We start from the raw sequence: 24,361 nt of genomic DNA, 5'->3' as shown, positions 1-24,361 counted from the left end.
AGCAGTAATCGTTAAAAGCCAGGTGAGGATGAGTCTCCAGCTGAACAGGTGAGAATCCAGGCCCAGGTGAGAACACCAGATGAGTGTCCAGCTGAAGCATGGAACATGTTTCAAGTAAATATCTGGCTTCAGGTGAGTGAGAGCACCTGGCAAGTGTGACCCAGACCTTCTCTACGTCACATCACTGCTGGATGAAACTGAGATCCAGACTGAGATCTGGAGGGTTTGTGTTGGGCTGCTCCTTTAAGACTCCTGCTGTGCTGAAATGTTCATGTGTCAAACAAACACATGACGTTGATATAAAATCACATGGGTACCACCGAGGCCCCTCTAGCGGTGTTCTGGTTCAAAACCGTCCAGAGGTGAACCCGCGTTCCCTCCTGGGTCCGGAGCCTCAGAGTGAGACTCCTGCAGCAGCGGATCAAAGAGCTGGTGTTTGGATGTCGGCTGGTTTCAGTCTGTATGAGTAATAAATGTTGTTTTGACAAGAACGCGTCAGGACAGGAATCACTCTGCTGTCCTCACTGTGAACCTTTAAAACCCTCAAACTGGCTCTCTTTCCTCCTCCTCTCTTTCACTACCTTCCATTAAAATCACTCATTCCTTTGCCCTTTTCCTCGCCTCACTCGTTACCTTCCCTTCAGTTTACATTAACATCCATCAGTACGTAATTATGTTCAGTGTTCAGAGGTGAGCCACCCACTCTGATCCCGACACACTGCAACAAACACAAAGGGTCAAGTATCACACACGTACTTTATTCACAGTCGGAAAATGAAGTCCGGTTTACGTCTCTGTTCTACCACTCTGATATTCTTTTCATTTCAAAATGGTTTGTTCCAGACAGGTGACAGCACCAGGTGAGCGTCCAGCACCAGGTGAGGGCACCAGGTGAGGGCACCAGGTGAGGGCACCAGGTAAGCGTCCAGCACCAGGTGAGGGCACCAGGTGAGGGCACCAGGTGAGGGCACCAGGTGAGGGCACCAGGTAAGCGTCCAGCACCAGGTGAGGGCACCAGGTGAGGGCACCAGGTGAGGGCACCAGGTGAGGGCACCAGGTAAGCGTCCAGCACCAGGTGAGGGCACCAGGTGAGCGTCCAGCACCAGGTGAGTGTCCAGCTGAAGTGAATATCTGGCTTCAGGTGAGTGAGAGCACCTGGCGAGTGTCCAGGTGAGTTTCTAGGTAAGTGACTGCCACCATGTGAGAATATCAGGTGAATGTCTAGTGGCAGGTAAGAGCACCTGACTGTTTAATATCAGGTGAGAGTACTTGGCCAATGTCCATGTAGTACCAGTTCAGTGTCCAACTCCAGCACCAGGGAGAATCCAGCAGCAGGTAAGAGTACCAGGTGAGTGTCCAGCTGGTACAGGTGAGTGTACAGGTGAAGGTTAAAAAAGAACACCATTGTCGGTGACAGAGATGCATCCGTACAGACTGGCTGCGTGTTCATTTTCACAAGTGAACTTCATGTGCGGTTAATTAACCTCCACAGGTGTCGTATCTTAGGAAAAAAGTGGTTTAGTTGGTGAAGAGTTTTAGTGACACGTCACACCTGAGATTATACTGCTGCACGTTTATCTTCCCTCCAAAATGACATTTCTATTCTACTAATTTATTCAACAGCAAACACATTTTGAAAGAGACTTAAGTTTGTTTCTTATCAACATAATGAGGAAACGTTCATCAACACGTCGAAATGTTGATGAATGTGTTGTTCACTGACAACGTATTTCATTAGTTTCCTGTAGAAGACGGTGACACCTGCAAGACAGCTTCTCACCTGTTGTGGATGCTAATCTCCATCCGTCTGTCTGTCTGTCTGCCTGTCTCTCTGTCTGTCTGTCTCTTTGTCTCTCTGTCTGTCTGTCTCTTTGGTCCACACTGAAACATCAGCAGCTGCTGGACTGTGATGAAACGTGCTTCATCGTTCATGCTCCCCTCAGGATGAACTGTAATAACTCTGCTGATCCTCTGACTTTCCATCAGGTCGACATGTTAATGTGTGCAACACTTCCTGGATTACCTCTGACTCAAGACCAAGTCTCTCATCAGAGGTGACAGTTTGGGTTTTCCTCCCGAGCTCAGCAGAGAGACCACTGTTCTCAGCTAGCTGTACAGTAATTAGCACTGATGATCTTGGGAGCTGAAGCTGCTTTGAGACATTCCTGATCTGTGCCTCTCTGGACTTGTGAAGTTTGTGGCTCAGTCAAATGTGTTCAGTCAAACCAGCTCTGTTCATACAGGCACAGAGAAGTTACCAACAGTAATCTCATACAGTTAAAAGACATTTCAGACTGATTATATACTATAACTAACTGTAATATACATATCCTGCAAATCTTTCTGGGGAACAAAGTTTCTCATCATTCTGTCGCAGAAACAAAAAGAACATAAACGTTCTGACAGGTGTGACCTCGAATGAACGACACGTTCCCAGTCATTTTGAGACAGGAAGTACTCTCCTCTGATTGGCTGATGTCTGAAATGTGTTTTCGTAGATCAGACTTGTGGGTAAAAGATGTTTGGAAGCTTTAGCAGCTCTCAGCCCATCAGCCAACGCCTCACCTGTCTCTCACCTGTAAACCAGGTGAGCTGAGTACAGATAATCCTGAGCTGTGTAATTTTATCCTTTCACCAACAATCACCTCATCCTGTCTTCTTATCTTCTTATCTTCTTTTTCTTCTTCTCTGCTGATCTCCATCGTTGCTTTTTCACACGCAAATCATTTCATCCCTCTTCCTCTTCTTCTGCTTCTTCTCCGCTAAATAAATCATCCCGTCCACTGACATGAGATACCTTTCCAAACATCCACACATCTGCCCCCCACCCCTCCATCTGCCCCTCCATCCATCCATCCTCTCACTCTGATGTGGCTCCACACTAATGGATGTTTTCAATTTGATGCTACATGGTTGTGATTTACAACAGAGACACAGACAGACAGACAGACGGAGGGAGGGAGAGACAGGAGATGAAGAAAGAATTAAAGGAAATAAAGTTTAGACATATTAACAGGACTTATAACTTTAATGTACCGTAAGTAATGGTACAATAATGGATTAAACTGTTGCACAACAGGGTCATCTGACATAACATTAATAAACAATAAAGAACATTCTGGTTTATTTAACCTGTCGTATGTGTCCATTGTGACTCTGTGGGTCGTGCTGACTTGCAGGGAAACGAGGACAAAACGTATATTAGGGCGAGCTGCTGAGTCTCCTGCAGCTTTCTGAATAAACGTGATTTTTACATGAATCATTTCAAACTCTTGTCTCTGAGTCTGACCCAAAGTAAACACAGAAACTAGTCACCTGGAATAAACTTTACAGCTACCTGCAGAGGCTTTACATCTGCTGAAAGTCTAAACAAACTGGTGTGTGCTTATGAATATTGAGAGTAATTAGGTCAGCTGGTAAGTTGACCCAGATGTAGATCCCTATGCAGTTAGTCAACATGGCTGTTCCAGGCAGCTACTTCCTGTGTATGCTTTAGGCCGGACTCAGAGACTCAGAACCTTTGAAATGATTCATGTAAAAATCGTGTATTCAGAAACTGTAGGAGACTCTAGCAGCTCACCCTGATATATGTGATATATGTTTTTTTTGTTTAACAGAGGTGCCAGGTTGAAATATGCTGAAACTTTCTTTTAACCATCATGCATCTCTGCTTCTTTGCAGATGATGTAGTTTTTCCACTGCAGACAGGAGCTGCTAACAGCTGATTCATCTACTTTTGATGGGGACAGTTTGACTAAATAGCTCAAGTTGTATCTCACAGCTAAGTCACTGACTCCATGGCAACATTATACTCCCTGTTTACATCCCCCAAAGCATTATGGGAGCTGTTGTTCCAAAACTTAGAGCATATAGAAGTAAGACAAAGAATAACAATAGGAGTAAAAAAAGCCATTTATATCAACTTTTTTGTGTTGACAATATGTAGATATACCGACACAAAACTCAAACAGTTTTAAAATGTGGAGGTGGGGGTTTGGGGGAGTGCAGTTGATTTTGTTTGAGGCCCACTGTGTTAGACTTTGAAAAAACCCTGCAGTTGGTCAACAATGTAAATTCACAGGTCAAAGTTCACGGAAGTTGAACTCAATGTAAAACGTGAATCACAGAAGTTCCATTGAAATGAGTTGATTTCGCTGCGGACACAAAGAGCTGCAGCTGGAGAAGAGGCAGAAGATGGATGGACGATGGAGGGTGGAGGGGGACCCCTATAAACAAATAGCTGCAGCAGAAAGAAATGAAAATCATATCAGCTTCAAAGCCAAAAAAGCAAAACTTTGGAAACAAAGATGAAAGAAAAGATAAAAACTATCAAACTGCACTAATATACAGCATGTAATTTCAGAGTCTATTTGTGTGTCATGTTATGTGTTGTGTTATGTTGTGTGCTGGTGTGTTACACAAGTGTGTTGATACTCTGTGTTTTTCGTGCCGTGAGAAGTCTTATCAGAGCAGGACGACTCATAGAAATGTACTGTCTTCTTAAAGAGGCATGACAGTGCCGGTCTGATCTCTATCTGCTCAGAGCATCGCGCTCTGATAGCATCTCAGCCCGATGATGTTTACAGCTCTCTGGAAAATCAGGATATTTTTGTGGCTCAAAGGTTGATAAGATGTTTAGGATCACTGAGGGATCATTCTGAGAGCTTCAGGCTTCTTTAAAGTGACGTATTTCCTGGTCAAACAGAATGTTCAGGCAAGACATCGAGAGGAAACCAATCAGATGTTTGTTAGCAGGAGAAAAGTACTCTGATTGGATGGCGAACAGAAGGTTTAATCAGTGGAAATCTACTTTATTTTAGTGTGTTGTAACAGTGTTGTAGTGGACTGGTTTTTACTTCAATGTTTTACTACTTTTTAAAACTGAAGAAATGAGCAATGAACATTGAAATCACCCTAAAACCCTGTTAAATATGCAGTTATGCAGACGACAGCTCACAGTTGCTGGTTGTCTGTAGTCAAAATGTAAATAAATCCTTGTTTCCACCCGCTGCTGCTGCTGTGAGAACACGAGCTCATTGGCTGATGGAGGTAAACAGCTGGTCGAGCTGATTCTCCAGTCGCTGCCATTAAAGCATCGCACAAGAAGACACAGCGAGATGACGTCATTAAAAGCTCAGACGATGGGAAACACGATGGAAACAGCTGATGGGAATGTCATTAGTTCTGCACACATTAACATGTCGACCTGATGGTGGCGCTAGATGGAAAGTCAGAGGATCACCAGAGTTATTACAGTTCATCCTGAGGGGAGCATGAACGATGAAGCACGTTTCATCACATGATGTTTCAGTCGGGACCAAAGTGGAGGACAGACATGCAGACAGACAGGCAGGTAGGCAGACATGCAGACATTAGCATCCATAGAGCTGCTACTGTGGCTTCAAACCACAGCTGTAGTGTGTATGCAGTACAGTTGCAGTACAGTTGCTGTACAGTTGCAGTACAGTTGCAGTATCTGAGTGTCTGATTGGAATTCAGGTGAAGGACTTTGTTGAAACTGTAACTTCCTGTTTGTCCTGTGCTGATGTCATTGTGTCATGGCTCAAACTGAACCAATCACCTGTTACTTCATAACCACCTCCTTGCGTCCAATCAGATTTGTTCCTGAGATGTCATCACCCTGCTGCATGCTGGGAAACATCACCTGACCTCTGGTTGTTTATTTGGATCCAAACCAGTCATACCTGTTGCCTTTTAATCTGTGTCTGTCGTCTATCTGTTCTCTCCATCCGTCCGTCTCTCTTCTTTATCTCTTCTTCGTCTCTTCTTCATCTCGCTGTCAGGACTTGTACAAACATCACGTAGGCATGAAGCCGTCATGGCCGCCAGCAGCAGCAGCAGCAGCAACATGCTGGTAGCTTTGATGTCTCTTCAAAACAATCTCCTGCTGAGGAACAAACGGACGAGATGAGCCGCAACGCTGTCGACGCTAACATAAACTAGACAGCGCAGAGGGCAACAGGGGCAACAGCCAACAGCGGCAAGCGAGACAACATGGGCAACAGGCAACAGGGGAAAGAGAGGCAAGAGAGGCAACAGGGGCAACAGGGTCAACAGGCAACAGGGGCAACAGGGACAACAGAGGCAACAGGGACAACATAGTCAACAGCCAACAGGGGCAACAGAGGCAACAGGGACAACAGGGACAACAGGCAACAGGGGAAAGAGAGGCAAGAGAGGCAACAGGGTCAACAGGCAACAGGGGCAACAGAGGCAACAGGAACAACATGGTCAACAGGCAACAGGGGCAACAGAGGCATCAGAGGCAACAGGGACAACATGGACAACAGGCAACAGGGGCAACAGAGGCAACAGAGGCAACAGGGACAACAGGCAACAGAGGCAACAGAGGCAACAGTCAACAGGCAACAGGGGCAACAGGCAACAGGGACAACATAGTCAACAGGCAACAGGGGCAACAGAGGCATCAGAGGCAACAGGGACAACAGGGACAACAGGCAACAGGGGCAACAGAGGCAACAGAGGCAACAGGGACAACATGGTCAACAGGCAACAGGGGCAACAGAGGCAACAGAGGCAACAGGGACAACATGGTCAACAGGCAACAGGGGCAACAGAGGCAACAGGGGCAACAGAGACAACAGGGGAAATAAAAACAGGAAGAAAAAGAGTAGAAAAAAGTCAACAAGAAGAGGAACAATGAAAACAAAGTAGAAAGAACAGCAACAGAAGACTGTCTGTCTGCCTGTCTGCCTACCTGTCTGCCTACCTGTCTGCCTACCTGTCTGTCTGTCCACACCTGGACACAGCTCTCTCTCAGACAGTTTGTGTTCTCTTAATGAACCACAAACTGTTAACAGAAGGATGAGAGCAGCAAACTCACCCACCTGAAACACTTTTCATTAACATTATCATACATACATGTCTGTATATAGAGGGCCAGGACCAGGTTCAGGTAACAGACCAGAACCAGGTCCATAGATGACAGTGAATGACAGTAAAAGGTCCAGGTCCAGTTTTAATGTGTTAATTTAGGAATGAACAATAGGAACAAGGTCAATTATCAGGTTCAAGACCAGTGCAGTGTGAGATCAGGACCAGATCCAGGTTCAGGTCCAAGTCTGCACAGTGCTGGGTCAGGTGCTGGATCAGCTCTCTGTCCATAGGAACAGGTCTTGGTCCTGGTTCAGGTTAAAAACAACAGTGTGTTGCAGTAAAGGTTGATAATGAGGACCAGATCTGGGTCAGTACAATCAGTGTGAGCTCAAGTCCAGGTCCAGAGCCAATAATGAATCAGGCTTAGGTACAGGTCCAAAATCAGAACCAGGTCCAGGTTAAAAATGGCAGAGTGTGACAGTAAAATTAAGAGAAGTGACAGAGTTCATTGAAAAATGAACAACACGCAAAAAAGTCCATTATCAGGACCAGGACCAGGTACAGTGTGAGGTCTGTGAGGGTTTCCTGTGTGCAGGGAGCGGCAGCTGTTTCTTCTTCTGCTGTTTTGACAGAACAGGAAGTGTTTGTGGTTGAATGAAGAAGAATGAAGTTTATCTTTAAAGAGACGAGAACCAGACTGACGAGACAAGTCTGGACCTGAGGGTGAGAGACACCCACTACACATTCAGAGAGAGAGAATGGAGAGAGAGAGAGAGAGAGAGAGAGAGAGATCAGATAATGTGGACGTCACAGCAATGATCCAAAACCTTCCTCAGTTAGTCACACACACAGCAGGGATTAATAAAGGGTTAATAATAAAGGGTTAGTAAAGGGTTAATAATAAAGGGTTAATAATAAAGGGTTAATAAAGGATTAATAATAAAGGGTTAATAATAAAGGATTAGTAATAAAGGGTTAATAAAGGGTTGATAATAAAGGGTTAATAATAAAGGGTTAGTAAAGGATTAATAATAAAGGGTTAATAATAAAGGGTTAATAAAGGATTAATAATAAAGGGTTAATAATAAAGGGTTAGTAAAGGGTTAATAATAAAGGATTAATAATAAAGGGTTAATAATAAAGGGTTAATAATAAAGGGTTAATAATAAAGGGTTAGTAAAGGGTTAATAATAAAGTATTAATAATAAAGGGTTAATAATAAAGGATTAATAAAGGGTTAATAATAAAGGGTTGATAATAAAGGGTTAGTAAAGGGTTGATAATATAGGGTTAGTAATAAAGGGTTAATAATAAAGGGTTAGTAAAGGGTAAATAATAAAGGATTAATAAAGGGTTAATAATAAAGGGTTAATAAAGGGTTAATAATAAAGGGTTAATAATAAATGATTAATAATAAAGGGTAAATAATAAATGATTAATAAAGGGTTAATAATAAAGGGTAAATAATAAATGATTAATAATAAAGGGTAAATAATAAAGGATTAATAAAGGGTTACTCATAAAGGATTAATAATAAATGGTTAATAAAGGGTTAATAATAAATGATTAATAATAAAGGGTTAATAATAAAGGGTTAATAAAGGGTTAATAATAAAGGGTTAATAATAAATGATTAATAATGAAGGGTTAATAATAAAGGATTAATAATAAATGATTAATAATAAAGGGTTAATAATAAAGGATTAATAAAGGGTTAATAATAAAGGATAAATAATAAATGATTAATAATAAAGGGTAAATAATAAATGATTAATAATAAAGGGTTAATAATAAAGGGTTAATAATAAATGATTAATAATAAAGGGTAAATAATAAAGGATTAATAAAGGGTTAATAATAAAGGATAAATAATAAATGATTAATAATAAAGGGTAAATAATAAATGATTAATAATAAAGGGTTAATAATAAAGGGTTAATAATAAATGATTAATAATAAAGGGTTAATAATAAAGGATTAATAAAGGGTTAATAATAAAGGGTAAATAATAAAGGATTAATAATAAAGGGTTAATAATAAATGATTAATAATAAAGGGTAAATAATAAAGGATTAATAAAGGGTTAATAATAAAGGGTAAATAATAAATGATTAATAATAAAGGGTTAATAATAAAGTATTAATAAAGGGTTAATAATAAATGATTAATAATAAAGGGTTAATAATAAAGGGTTAATAAAGGGTTAATAATAAAGGGTTAATAATAAATGATTAATAATAAAGGGTTAATAAAGGGTTAATAATAAATGATTAATAATAAAGGGTTATAATAAAGGATTAATAATAAATGGTCAATAATAAAGGGTAAATAATAAAGGATTAATAATAAATGGTCAATAATAAAGGGTAAATAATAAAGGATTAATAATAAATGATTAATAATAAAGGGTTAATAATAAAGGGTAAATAATAAATGATTAATAATAAAGGGTTAATAATAAAGGGTTAATAATAAAGGATTAATAAAGGGTTAATAATAAAGGGTAAATAATAAAGGATTAATAATAAAGGGTTAATAATAAAGGGTAAATAATAAAGGATTAATAATAAAGGGTTAATAATAAATGATTAATAATAAAGGGTTAATAAAGGGTTAATAATAAATGATTAATAATAAAGGGTTATAATAAAGGATTAATAATAAATGATTAATAATAAAGGGTTAATAATAAAGGATTAATAAAGGGTTAATAATAAAGGATAAATAATAAATGATTAATAATAAAGGGTAAATAATAAATGATTAATAATAAAGGGTTAATAATAAAGGATTAATAATAAAGGGTTAATAATAAAGGGTTAATAATAAATGATTAATAATAAAGGGTTAATAATAAAGGGTTAATAAAGGGTTAATAATAAAGGGTTAATAATAAATGATTAATAATAAAGGGTTAATAAAGGGTTAATAAAGGGTTAATAATAAATGATTAATAATAAAGGGTTATAATAAAGGATTAATAATAAAGGGTCAATAATAAAGGGTAAATAATAAAGGATTAATAATAAAGGATTAATAATAAAGGATTAATAAAGGGTTAATAATAAAGGGTTAAAGATAATAACATGACCTTCATCCCATCATTTAAACTTACACTGTAAAGATATTGCACTAAAAGTTTGGATCTGGTCTAACTGACCCTGGGTCTCTTTTGGATCAGGTCTGGGGTCTGTCATGGACTCAGTTTAATCATCCTCAGGTTTAAATATTTCTGTTATGTATAAAAGTGAATCTGACAAATAATTATTGAAAATGAAAAGATTAGAAATAATTATTAGGATAGAAAGTTATATTATCTTATTTCTCATTTCATCAAAACTGCTCATGAACTAAAAGTTAAACTATTAGTTTAGGTCAAATATTAATGAATTATTATTAATAATTATTATTATCAAAATGAAACATTTTTCCTTCATTTCTGGTTTCACCAACAAGATGTTTTCTTGCTCTGTGAATCAAAATCTTCTGATCAATCGCAGTCAATAAGGAGTCTTTCCTGCAGAGTTACTCTTTAATTAGTAATGAAGAGATTGATGAACGTCTTCTCTCTCCTTCTGATGTTTCAGAAAACATATTTAATGTGACAATAAAAACCAGCTGACAGAGTGAATCAACATATTGATCAAAGCTGAGTCTGATGATGAGAAATCAAACACAACACAAACTGGCCCTGCTGTTCTTCTTCTGTGGTTTAGTTCTCCAGCAGCAGAAGAAGAAACAGGTTTCATTTGGGTTCAGTAACAAACAGATTAAAAGATTTAATCCAGATTCAGTAAACAGAGACGGAAACATTTCAGAGATTAAACTGAGGACATGAGGGACACACACACTCACACACACACACACACACGCTGTTTCCAGTCTTTATGCTAAACTAAGCTAAGATAGCTGTTTTCAGTCTTTATGCTAAGCTAAGATAGCTGTTTTCAGTCTTTATGCTAAGCTAAGCTAGTGGTTTCCAGTCTTTATGCTAAGCTAAGCTAACTGGCTGTATGGGACAGGTATCAATGACTCATATGACATATGACTCTCAGAGAGAAAGAGAAGAAGAGGATTTCACAAAAAATCCTATTGGGTGAAAAACCATCCAATCAGCATCAATGGTAGTTTATGTGTCATCAGACCTGAAGAGGAATAAGTCACATGACTTAGGAAGAAGTGATGACGCAGTCGTTTTCAGTCAGAATAAACTGTTCATCGTCTAATCACACCTGAGATCTCTGACTCACCTGTTTATCAAGAAGCAACTGATCTGACCCCAGATCTGCTGCTCACTGACTACCTGTCTGTCTGTCTCTGTACCTGTCTGACTACCTGTCTGTCTGTCCACCTGAACTCTGTTAATGTTAAATAATTAACACTAACAAGTTCAGCTCGAACTGCAGGTGAAAGTGACGGAGTGAGTCTGTTATAGTCCAGGTGTCGGGTGTCTGTGAGCACGTTCAGCTGTGTCACTCAGGTGTGTTACCTGCAGACGGTGGAGTGTGAAGCTGTCACATGATGGATGCTGTTTCTTTGTCCTCGTCACTGATCCGCAGCAGGAATGTCAGCTACGCTAACTACGCTAACACCTCGGCTCCTCTGTGGCATGCTGCTAGCTTACTGCTACACATACACACACACCTGTGATCACATGACTGTCCTCAGCACCTGATCCTCATCAGTTCATTATCCGTTCAGTGTCTTTACACTCTACGGTGAGTTATCGTGAAGGTTACAGTGAAGGACACAACAGTTATATATATATATATATATATATATATATATATATATTTACTGTCTTTCGGCATCTTGTTATTTTTATTGTTTTAGTAAAACTTAAATGAGTCTAAAAGCCAGAGTTGGTTACCTGTGAGCACCAGGTTCAGACACCATCTCACTCATCTCATTGCACTGTAAGCTGCTGTTTATAAAAGAAGGGTGTGTCGCCTCACACTGACCTCAGACCAGCATTCACACAGATTATTAGAGAAATCTGCAGGTGAGATGACGATTAAATATCAGATAAGGTTGTTTTCACTGATTGTGTTTTTATTCTTTCAGTCGACACAGCGTTTGGTCAACTGTCAATCAAAGGATCATTGGTTAACTTCATTTATTTATGATGAATTTCATCTTTTCTTTACACGTGATGAATTAATGATATAGGAGCTATAAAAAACCATAGCTGTATGTAATGACAGATGTTCTGTTGGAGAACCTTGTTGCAACACACAATGTTTTGTTCCCTGAGCCACTTAGTTATCACTTTTTCCTCGTGGCAAGGTGCTCAGTCATGTTCGTCACCAAACTGTTCTTGGATGGTTGGGAGAAGTTGCTCTCGGAGGATTTTTGGTACCAGTCTTTATTCATGGCTGTGTTCTTAGGCAAAATTGTGAGTGAGCCCACTCCCTTGGCTGAGAAGCGACCCCACACATGAATGGTCTCAGGATGCTTTACTGCTGGCACGACACGGTGGTAAGCAAAATGTCATTTACCACTTTAGTCAGTGCAGTTTCAGTGGAGGGACAGGCCCTAAAGGCAGATTGAAAAGGTTCAAAAAGATTGCTGATACTTACGTGAGCTGAAAGTAGCTGAGACACAACTCTTTCTAACATTTTGAAAAGAATGGAAGGTTAGACGCTGGTCTGTAGTTACTGAGAGATCCTGGATCAAGGTGCTTCTTCTTAAGTAGTGGTTTAACCACAGCAGTCTTCAAGCTAGTTGGGACAGTGCCAGTTGTAAGTGATAAATTAACAATATTCAGCATTGTAGGTCCCAGAGATGGCCAAAGATCTTTAAAACGTTTAGCTGGAAGAGGGTCACGGAGACATTTTGAAGCTAAAACCATTTTAGACAAAGTCTAGAGAGCGAGTTTGAAAATGTGTAAGAACTGAGACTAGCTGGGATTCAGCATGTGAGTATTGTACCACCGATTCTGCAGAGGTAGCTGGAGATGAGGAAGTCATTTTGTGTCTTATCTCATATATTTTACTACAAGAAGTCATATAGACAGACGGCTGCTTTTGATAAGTTTAGCTACAGAATCAAAAAGAAATCTGGGCTTGTGTTTGTTGTTGCTGATTAAGCGAGAGAAACAAGCTGTTCCTGCCGAAGTCAGAGCACGCCTGTTGGTCAGTACACTCTCATGCCATGCAAGGTTTGATTTTCACTATTTACGCTCCAGTCTCCTGCAGGCCGGCCTCAGAGCACGTGTTTCCTCTGGAAACCAGGGTGTAGACCTCTTTGACCATCTAGTGTTGGTAGAAATAGGTGCAACTGAATCTAGAAGGGTAGAAAGGGCTGAGTTTAAGTCACTAGTACAATTGCTGTCGAGACAGGAGCCAGGACTGCAGGCAATTGTTCATTAAGTGTCATTAAAGTAGCCAATGTGTATGTGCTAGTGTCGCTTTAAATAGAACTAGAAAGTGGCCGACACCACGGATGAGACAGAAGAAACATCCAGAGCAGGTTCATGTACAAACTGAGTGAAACCAAGAGTATCAATAAGTGCCATAAAGGCTGTACTTAGAGGGTTAGAGACCTTATTTAAACCTAACACGGCAGCGGCGGATGGCCGCCCACCATTGAGTCTGGTTCTGCTCGAGGTTTCTGCCTCTTAAAGGAAGTTTTTCCTTGCCGCTGTGGCCAAGTGCTTGCTCGTGGTGGGATTTGTTGGGTCTCTGTAATTAATATTATAAAGAGTTCGGTCTAGACCTGCTCTGTAGGAAAAGTGCAATGAGATAACTTCTGTTATGAATTGGCGCTATATAAATTAATTGAATTATTTAAGTGAATACTGAAGTCATCAATAACTAAGATCTTATCAGAGTGAGAAATAAAATTCTTCTAAACATTGGGAGTAAGGCCCCGGTGGTCTACAGAGAACCACAAGGTGGAATCCATTTACTTGAACAAAGCAGTTTAGAGTTGATAGCGATGGTTTTTATACCAGAGCCTCAAATGAATTCAATTTATTTTCCCGTTTGAAGTTGAAAATAGACTTAAAGATGAACGCAACACCTCCACCCTGTTCAGTGGCCCGCGCAGCGTGGGAGTTGGTGTAGTCAGGTGGGGAAGCTTCATTTAATGGTAAGAAAACATTTGGTTTCAGCCATGTTTCACACAAACCAGTCATGTCCAGATTATGCTCCAGAATCAAATCATGTATCAGTAAGGCTTTGGTAGACGATCTGATATTCATGATCATGGGCTGCAGCTTCCAATACAAACCAGTGCTGCTAGTGTTAACCAGATACCAGCAACACATAAAGAACCAGACAAACACACGGCTTCATGAATCTACAGAGTTTTATGCATCTAACCCCAGATTCTTTTATTCAGTTCACTTTCAATTCACTTTTATTTATGTGGCATTAATTCATAACAGAAGTTATCTCACTGCACTTTTCATATTGAGCAGATCTAGATCAGTTCAAGCTGATTCATTTTCTGTGGTTTGGAAAACTTTCTGATGGAAAATGACATCGTCTCTGGAAAAATCCTAAAATTAAATGATGGTTTGGTTCAATCCTGGATCAAAGTCTGATTAAAGCCTCAAAACATGAAGCGGTTTGCTGAGTCAGCGTTGTCTGATTATAATTACCTGATCATGTTATCTAATGATGTCATCAGGTGAGTCTGTCGGGACGTTTGAAGACGTCCTTTGAAAGTTTGATCTGATAATCAGCTCTCTGATCAGCTGTTAGTAAACAACATGGTGATGGATGGGGGAGAGACAGCAACATGGGGGCAACAAAAACCCTGCTGGAACCACAGAAGAAGAGGAGATGAAACACCGTTACAATCAGAGAAGAAGAGATGAAGCTCGGCTGTTTGATGCACTGAAGTGGTCTCGTGTCTCTCTCCTCGTTGGAAAGGGGGACATTTTAACAGAGACTCATTATGGATTCTGCTGGATTTCCTGAGGTCCCCATGTTTACGCAAAAGTCTCTTCGTGTTCCCTGACTTCCTCTTTTCTGACTTCCTGTCCCCTGACTGTCCACATGTGGACATGTTGCCGTTGGGACAGACAGTCTGTTGTCTTGTTGAAGTTAATGAGCCGATGAAAACACAAAACAAGCAGCGAGTGTTTGATCCAAACAGCAGCAGTCTCACACACACACACACACACACACACACACACACACACAGGTAACCTGAGAGCGTCACACACCTGGAGGCTCACCTGTACCTGTGCTGTTAGCTGTAAACACAGAAACATCCGTCACTTTCTCCTTCAGGCTCAACAGCAACAGTTTAATCCGAGTCTTCCCTTCTGTTGGTTTGTACCACTGAACATTAAATCATAAATAACATATTCAAGTGTTTAAACAGATAAAACAGACTCTTCATGAAATAACTCAGATATTTATCACCTAGTTTAGTAACTTATTAACTGAACTGGTCTGTTAGGCCCAGAAAACATTCCCATGATGCACTGCTGCTGTCAGGTGGCGATCCTCTCTCAGCAGGTGTCATGACTTTATTAAATATAGTTTAGCTTCCGAGGGTAAAATGAGAGAAAGAGACTGTGTCTGTATTTTCATTTACACTTTTACACGTTTCTGGTCCATAAAAATATATTAAATTTAAAAAATAGTCTTTTATTTCACTTTGATAGAGAACGATTCATGCAGATTGTTGAAAGTGAGCTTTTACTGTAAATGGGCTGTGTTGTCAGCCAAATAATAATGATAACAATAATAATAATGATAATAATACATTTCCCATTGTTTTGTGGTGGGAACATTAAAGAGTTATTAATAAAGTTCACGACGTGTTTGAGTGATTTTGATTTGACGCAGAGGAACCTTTAACGTCTGAATTATTTGACTTTATTTTGTGTTCATGTAAAAGTGCGACACAAAAGAAGCCCAGAGCTGCTGATGTAACACAGGGAAATAAACATTTAGATATTTTAGACAATAAAAGAAAACTAGAAAAGACATTTGAGGTGTTCGCAGCTCCTTTCTCTGTAGTCGCACTCAGACGTTGCACCGCGGAGAGAAGGCAGCGTTCATCAAGAGGCCAGAAAGCCTCTGACATGTTTCTGTGTGCCGTCAGGAGCGAAGGGAGCAGGTGGGGTTTAACCACTGAGACGCAACAAGAGAGCATTAGGAGGACGGAGAGAATATGGAGGAGCTACAAGATGAAAGCTGAGAGGAGGGGAGGAGGAAACAAGAGGAGCTCAAGTACACAAAGGGATCAAAACAGGAGCAGCAGAGTGGAGGCTCAGCTGTCCACATACTTTTGGCCATGTACTTAATGTACTTTGATCAGGTATCCAGGTACTTTTGGCCGTTCAGGTGTCCCAAACAAAACTGCATAGGAGTTTTTGTGGATTTTAAAACTCGAATTAGCAGCCAAAAGAACACAAAGACAACAAATATGAAATCTAAGTGATTCATTAAACAATTCAGAAAATGAAACTTTACCGGGATGTTGCTGTTGAGTCACTGGAATAACTTTTAGTTGTGTTCTCTGTTGTGTTGGAGTGAGATTCTGTTTCTTTATTTCCCTGTTTTCTCTTTGTTTTCATTTTGTCTTTGTTCTTTGTTTTCTAATTTCTGTATTTTATCTCATCCCTCACTGTCGCCACATGTGACATAAAATGTTTCTCCTTGTTTTTATTTGATGGTCGTGTATTTACTGTGCATTTGGTTTTCTGTTTCTTTTCCTCTTTTCTTCCTTTTTTATACAGATGATTGATTGATTGTATCATCAGACTGACTAATAGAAACACACAGCAACAGAACACATTAAAAAATCAGTTAAGTGACAAATTGCAATAAATGCATACAGGTCATTTTTTATTTTTTAACCACTTATGCAGAGCTGGCGAGAAAATACAAATCCAGTATTTTGTAGGTAAAAAAAACATTTGAACATTTGGTCAAAAACAAGATTTTACAGTCGAACTTCAAGATAAAAAATCTAAATATTACAAAGAAATAAGTTTGGTAATTTCTCACCAGTTTCCGCCTGCAGCAGCTCTTCTTCTTCGTCTTGTTATTAACAGGACGTTCCTAATGAAGCAGGTCCAGACGGGGGCCCCACTGAGCCGCGGCCCCTGACCCCCCCTCAGGTTGAGATGAAAGGAGCAGAGTGATGGAGGTGAAGAGTCGCGGACACCAGCTGCTTCTTCTGATTTAACATCACTAAAATCACTCAAACACTCAAACGTGCAGCTCAGACTGATCCTTCTTCATCTTCATCTTCATCCTCCTCCATCCAATTACAAACCTCCGCCTCTTCTTCGACGTGTTGTGTGTCTTTTCAAACATTCATACATTATGTTTGTGCACAACAGTGGTGCAAAGTAACAAAGTACATTCACTCAAGTAAAGTACGTCTCAGAGGGAAATAAGATTTATACAGAAAAACACATGAAGAGTTTATTAAATCCGATGTTTTGTTATAAATTTAACTCCCCGACAGTTTATACGAGTTCAGCTGAATCGATTAGGCGACTGAAAATTAATCTGCAGCTGTTTTGATGATTGAAATCCCTTCCTGGCTGCAGCTCCTCAGATGTGCAGATCTGCTGCTTTTCCTCTGAACGACTGTAATAACTGTGATGTTTGTTAATAACGTCGAGCTTCGGACTGTCGGTCGGACACGACGACACGGTGAAGGCGTCGCTTTGGGCTCTGGGTCGTCGTGACGGCGTTTCTCACCGTTTTCACCAGTTTTCCAAACCGATCGATCGATGGATCGACGGAGAAAAGAATCGGCAGATGGATCCAGAATGAAAAGCATCATCAGCTGCAGTCCGATACAAACCGGTTCAACATGAGCTCCAGCTCCACCAGCTGCAGCAGCAACATCCTGCTTTACATTAATACACGAGGAATAATAATCTGATAATAGAATATAATATATATATGAAAAGAAGAATATCCACCTCCATGTTCTCATTTCTGAGCTCGACGTCTCTGAACGCCCCTCAGTTCATTTCTGTAAATGGAAACTGAAACACTTTAAAGATGAAAAAAACTCAAGTCATTTACTGACTGAAGGACAGAGTTTCATTTCCCTACTAAACATTATTTATAATATTTAAATAAAAGAAAATAAACGTTCCAGTGAACTGAATTAGAGGAGACAGTGACGACTGCCTCCTCAGTCGAAGGTCAAATCACACAATCTGATGCTTTTTCTTCTTTTGCCTCTTTGTTTAAAATGAGCTCTGCACAGTTTTAGATGAAGAGTCTTGTTTATGCAACAGAATCCATTTTTTATTCAGCAGTAACACAATCAAAGAGGCTCATTTTAAATGTATTCTACGTTTCATGTGAGTAAAGATGCAGAACATCTGTCCCAGCTGAACGTTAGACGTTGAGGTGAGATAATATCTAGTCCCATCTTTTTCTAGACAACAGGAAATGTAGAATTATTCTTTATTACTTTGAAAAGAGATGTATTTTGTTATTTTGGAAGAAAAACATTTAAGATATATTTAAGATATATTTTTTTATATTTGAGAAATTAACTCTAAAAGAGAAAAAACTGTTTAGGAAAATTTTTCTTTCATATTTGGAAAATGTTCAGTTCTGACAACTTATGTTTGAGATGCTGACGTGTTCATAAGTTGTTCTTATTTTAAGTTTCAGTCAGAATGAAATATCTTGTTTCTGTTAATCTAAAGATTTTTCCTTTTACTTTCTGATTCTTTTCTTTTCTTTTTTCTTTCTATTTGTGTTTGTAATTCTTTTATTATTATCTGTTTTATTTGGTGTCTGTTGACATGTGAAGGACGAGGTGTGACGTCTCCATAATAAAGAGAAAAAGCAGTTAAAAGAATAGTTGTTAAAGTGTGTTGGTGTCACAGGTTTGAACCCAGCTCGTCTCCCCGTCCGTCTGAGTCTCAGGTGTTTGTGATGCAGAAGCGCCACCTGCTGTTCAAACCAACAAACTACCAGCTGAAGTCAAACATCACACATCCCTCCATGTTCACTGGTGTGTGTGGGTCAGTGCTGCTGTCTGATGGTCTGACCCTTTAATGGTCCACCCTGAAAAACAAATAACGGTTCTTATTTCTTATTTTCCCAACAAAAAACTCTTTTATTTTCAATTGATCACAGATAGACATCCATCAACAGTGAAAGTTCACTTTCTGTACTTGTATAGCACTTTTCTAGTCTTTTCCGACTACTCAAAGTGCATCAACTACATATCACATTCACACGCTGATGGCAGGTGCCAACTGCTCATCAGTTGAAAGAAAGTAACGCATTCACACGTACACTGAAGGTACAGCCCTCGGGAGCAATATGGGGTTCAGTGTCTTGCCCAAGGACACTTGGGTATGTGGGCTGGAGGAACCGCTGGCCTCCCGCTCTGCCACTAAGCCACAGCCGCCCCAGAAGGCATGCTTTCAACATTCTGCATGAACTTTTCATGGAAAATAACAACGTGAACCCACGAAACTAAACATTTTACATCAAAGATAGACATGAAACATTTTAAATCAGACTGATCATCTGAGTGGGACACCAGCTCAACAGATTTTAGGGTGTATGTCTTCTACACTTCAAACTACACACATTCTTTGTGCTAAACTACAACGACATGCACAACGACCTTAACAAGGTGTAACATGACCACAATATAACGCAAAAACTACAAAGAGACACAAAACAACTGCAAAGACATATAAACGGCCAAAAAGACTACAACTACAAACAGAGGCAAATGACCACAGAGAGATGCAAAACAACCACTTATAAGTACCCATCTTTTAGGTGATGTGTGCCAGACTGACCATAGAGTTTGTTGATTTATCACTTGCGGGGAAACAGCAAATCACAACTTAGTAACATGAACACAGAGACGCACAAAGTAAAATCAAATGCTGTGTTTTCCATTCAAAGCCATGACTGTGAGAAAACAGCCTGCTGATGTGCAGCAGGTTGACACTTTTAAATAGCCATTGGCTAGTTAGCTTGGTTACCCGTGCATCTAGCTGACACAGCTAACGGCACTACAATTAGCAGCAGCTGAACTCTCTGAACCTCGGTACAGTATTCCCTGTCGGCAGTAGGCGATTTGTTAATTTTTAACAAGGGGGGTGGCCCATTGGGAACAAGTTAAATCAAATCTCATGACGATCACCTCCTCATAATAGGTTGAGACAAGTTGGAGAATTAATTTCACATGGCGTGCTCTAAAAAGATAAAAGTAGACAGCGGAAACAGCTTTTCATACAGTCTCAATTCAATCTTTCCACAGGCAGCTCAACACCAGTGTGTCTCATATGTTACGAGATCGTAGCGATTATTAAAAGCAACAATGTGAAGCGCCGCTACGAGACAAAGCACAGAGCATCTTTTGAGCAGGTTAACAAGGGGGACAGATTTAGGTCACTTTGCTAATAAGGGGGCGGCATCCCCCCTCAAACTGCCTACTTCCTGTTGGTCTTGGAGGCTGTGTTCAGTCCCAGTCCAGCCGTGTTCACTGGGAGGCAGCTGAGCCCAGTTTTGCTGCCCGCTAACGACAGCTACAGCTAGCAGCAATTAGTGGTTAGCAACAAGTAAAGCTATCTGTCCATCAGGAAACTCTGTAAATCACCAAGAGTTGAAGCAAAGGACATCAGAGGGAAAACCAGAAAATATTTTCTCCTTAAAGTATGATCCAGTTTCACAAAAATCAGTGAATAAAGTTATAAAGTTGTGTTTTTGTACGTTATAAGTTGTGCTGGACTAGGTCAAGCTCCACACATTTAGATCTGCAGTGAGCACCACTTGACTTGATGTGAAACTGTTCCCTCTTTATGTCTGTCACAGTACAGCTCTGCTCTGATGACACGTTGATGGTTCTTCGGTTATTTTCTTCTCATTGTTTCAGGTCCTCTTACACCACCACTTGACTCTGCTGGATTTGTTCTGTTTCAGTCTGCTCTCGGTGACATTTTTCTGAATAAAACCTTTCCACAAATGAAGAGGCTGCCTTTTGTAGAGATTTGGTGGCGTCTATTATACTAACGATCAAATCTCATGACGATCACCTCCTCATGAATAGGTAAGATTCTCTACATTGAAATGAGCGACTATGACAAGTATGTACAGTTAAGAGAGTTTGGTGAATCTGACTTTGAACAGTCGTACAATGAGGCCTCAAAGAAGAAAAATAAGAGTTTTAGGAGAGTAAAATATTCTTACATGTGTTGGAAACCCTTGTAATTTGTTATAAAAATGACTAAAAGGTTTTGACTTACTGTATTCATTCATGTAAAGCAAACAATAATCAACAGATGCAGTTATACGGAAACAAATATCCATCAATAATCCATTTTTATCTTAAAATTACTGTCATCACCAACTCAACATTTCAACATAACAAGGAAACCCTTCTCTATCATCATCATTCTATCTTTACTACACGTTGCTCAACACATTTACAAAGTGAAGGAAACCAAAGAAACTTGTTTTCACTTCTTCAGCTGTGATAAAGGAACAAACTTCTCCTGCTGGCTCCATTCAGGCCGAAGCAGTGGACCAGAGAGAGCAGAAAATATTACAGCAACGGCACACACATTCAACAAACACAACAACTATACAGAGCACAAAACAGGTTGTGTTTCCATCTGGATACATTTGGGTTATGTGTTCTTACTAACTGATGTGTTCCTGCTCGCTCTTTCACAGGAAAAATAAAACACCTTAGCACACAGGAAGTGATGCGTCACTTACAGAAACTCAAACTGCATCGACAGAGAATCCAAAGCCCCACCTCCTCATTGTTTGAGTGAGGAAGTGTAGAAACAACTCAGCAGTGAGTACAGAGCGACAGAGATGGAGTGAAAATCAAAAGTTAAGTAAAGTTGCTGCTTTAATAACTCCTGTTTACTGCAGCTGACAAAACTCAGCAGATCCAAAACAAACACGAAGTCCAGCATGTAAGGGCTGAGTGAATGTGGTCTGGACTGTGTGGAGGAGAGTCATGGTTTCAGAGACTCTGTAGAAGGACAGAATACCTGCCCTGTGATCCAGGAACACTCCTACTCTGGAGGATGGAGGGACTGAGAGGGAAGTTTTCATTCTTTTATGTCTGAATTCATTATTCTGACAATCTAATGACCAAGACTTGTCATTGTCTCCGAATCTACTTTCCCTTCCTGTTCTGCTAATATTTTTGTATGCGACTGCTACTAAAACAAACCCGCTCCACTCCACCTCCCAGTAACAACGTCCAGTTAGACTCTCTCTACTCAGAACCTGAAGACACTCAGTGAATCTGTCTGGATGATCAGAATATGAATGTTCTTGAAACATCCAGGTCACTTTTCTGCTCCCCTCAGATAATAACAGCCTTTTGTTCACTGAGTTTGGATCCACTGCGATCTGACATGAACATTGGAAGAACTCAGCTCTGGTCTCGGGCTCTGCTGGTGTCATTAAAACATGAACTTCAGTCTCTGTCCGTGAGATCTCGGTCCATTCCTCAGTAAGAATGTCCTGTAGTTTATCTCGGACCTCTGACACAGCCGCCGTCACATCCTCAAAGTACCTGAGAGGACGGATATTGATGCTGGGTGAGAATGTAGACTCACTGAGTCGTGACAGCGAGGGGTAACTCTGTAGAAACCTGCTGTGATCCTCTATGTGTGAGAGCTGCTCCAGCTCAGAGTCTTTCCTCCTCAGCTCAGTGATCTCCTGCTCCAGCTTCTCCTGAAGCTCTTTGGCCCGACTCACTTCAGTTTCCTGCTGTGATCTGAGGTGCTGCTTCACTTCGGAGCATCTTTTCTCGATGAGTCGGACCAGCTGGGTGAAGACCGTCTCGCTGTCCCTCTCTGCTTTATCAGCAGAGCGATTGATGACCTCCACCTCCTGCTGAAGCAGCTTCACGTCTTTCTCTCTGTCCTGGATTCTCTGCTGGATGTTTTGCCGACTCGCCCGGAGCTCTCTCTGCCTCTCAGTCCTCTCTGCTGCAGCTGAGACTGTGTCGTGGCCTTTATGTTCATCCACAGAGCAGAGATAACAGATACACTTCTGATCGGTGCGACAGAACATCTTCATCACCTCATGGTGACGAGCACATGTTCTCCTGGAGCTTTGCTGAGGCTTCACCAGCTTGTGTTTTTGAAAAGTCGGGATTCATAATGAGGCTGGAGGTGGAGCTCACAGTAAGAGGCCAGACACTGCAGACAGGACTTGGTGGCTTTCAGCTTCCTCCCAGTGCAGACATCACAGGACACATCTCCAGGTCCGGCGTTGCAGTGATGACGAGGAGCAGCTTGGAGTCCAGTCTTCTTCAGATGCTCCACTACCTCTGCTAACATGGTGTTTTTCACCAGGACAGGCCTCGGTATGAAGCCCTTTCTGCACTGAGGACAGCTGCGAATTTTACTCTGATCCTCTTCATCCCAGTGTTTTTTAATACAGCTCATGCAGTAGCTGTGCCCACAGGGAATAATCACCGGCTCCTTCAGTAGATCCAGACAGATCGGACAGCAGAACTTCTCTTTGTCCAGCTGAACTCCTCGCTGAGCCATTTTCACTTCTCAGAGACGGTGAACGTCTGAGAGTTTCACTTCCTCACAACAGATAAAAGCTCAGCTCCGATCCAAACCTGAACACTGTTTCTTCTGTTCAGCTTCACCTGCTGATCTGCAGAGAATGGGGCTCATCAGTAGCTGTTGTTTACAGCCGTATGTCAACTGGCAGATCTGTGAAAGACCACAGAAGCAGGAAATATGTGGACAGAGATGAGTCACTGTGTCTAAGAGCAGAGGGAGGATTTATCAGGTTTAACTTCAGAGCAGGAAGAAGAGCGTCTTCCGTCTGAGTGTTTAACCCTTACTAACAGCTTGAACTGTCATATGAATATGATACATACTAATGGAAGAGTTCAACCTAGAAAAAACGCATGTTGCTCATTATATGCAGTTGACAACTAACAACTAACAAAGATGAATAAAGTCATTGGATCAAAGTTTTGATCTTCCAGTCAGAATCTACTCTTTCAGTCTGTGGCAAGATCATTCTGTACACAAATGTGCTCTGTTCTGAAAAACCACTTCTTGCCATCCAAAAAGATCAACAGGAGAAAAATCTCTGATCGTGTCACCAGCGATATTCTGAGCAGAAGAAGTACCGGTCTGCAGCACCCACAAACAGCATTACGTTTCCTGAAATGCAGGAAATAAATGATTAAACAGGAGGAGGTGGTTTGGCCGTTTTTTATTCTCATAACTCGTTCACTGTATACTGTATGCATAGTTTGTGTTCATGATAAGAAGATAATGAGACATAATGAGACAGGAAGACGTGTCTTTGCTGAATTGGACCGACAAACAGTCACCCAATCAGAACCCAGAACCCGCCCCATCGTCATAAAAGTAGACAGGGCTGCGTGCTGAGTCCTCCCCTCTTCACCTACGACTGCACATCTCTACATGGTTCTGATACCATTATCAAGTTTGCAGATGACATAACGGTGGTTTTCTTGTTCCAATCTGTGACTTAATGTGTTCCTTTCTCTGCCCCCTCCCTTCTCTTCT

The 24,361-nt window shown here is 40.6% G+C and overlaps 1 long non-coding RNA gene and 1 pseudogene across 1 annotated transcript; both read right to left on the bottom strand.

The window, feature by feature from the left end:
* Positions 1-3,009: 3,009 nt before the first annotated feature.
* On the bottom strand, positions 3,010-11,438 carry LOC122867029. Its single transcript, XR_006375853.1, has 3 exons — positions 11,348-11,438; positions 6,764-7,595; positions 3,010-5,908 (listed from the first exon to the last, which is right to left on the bottom strand). It is a non-coding gene; the product is annotated as an uncharacterized LOC122867029 (long non-coding RNA).
* A 6,918-nt stretch (positions 11,439-18,356) lies between these two features.
* On the bottom strand, positions 18,357-24,245 carry LOC122866473 (annotated as a pseudogene).
* Between the last annotated feature and the right edge of the window lie 116 nt (positions 24,246-24,361).

Source organism: Siniperca chuatsi, linkage group LG19, assembly GCF_020085105.1.
Source record: "Siniperca chuatsi isolate FFG_IHB_CAS linkage group LG19, ASM2008510v1, whole genome shotgun sequence".
In the NCBI taxonomy this organism is placed as follows: domain Eukaryota; kingdom Metazoa; phylum Chordata; class Actinopteri; order Centrarchiformes; family Sinipercidae; genus Siniperca; species Siniperca chuatsi.
This window is presented reverse-complemented; position numbering and strand designations above follow the sequence as displayed.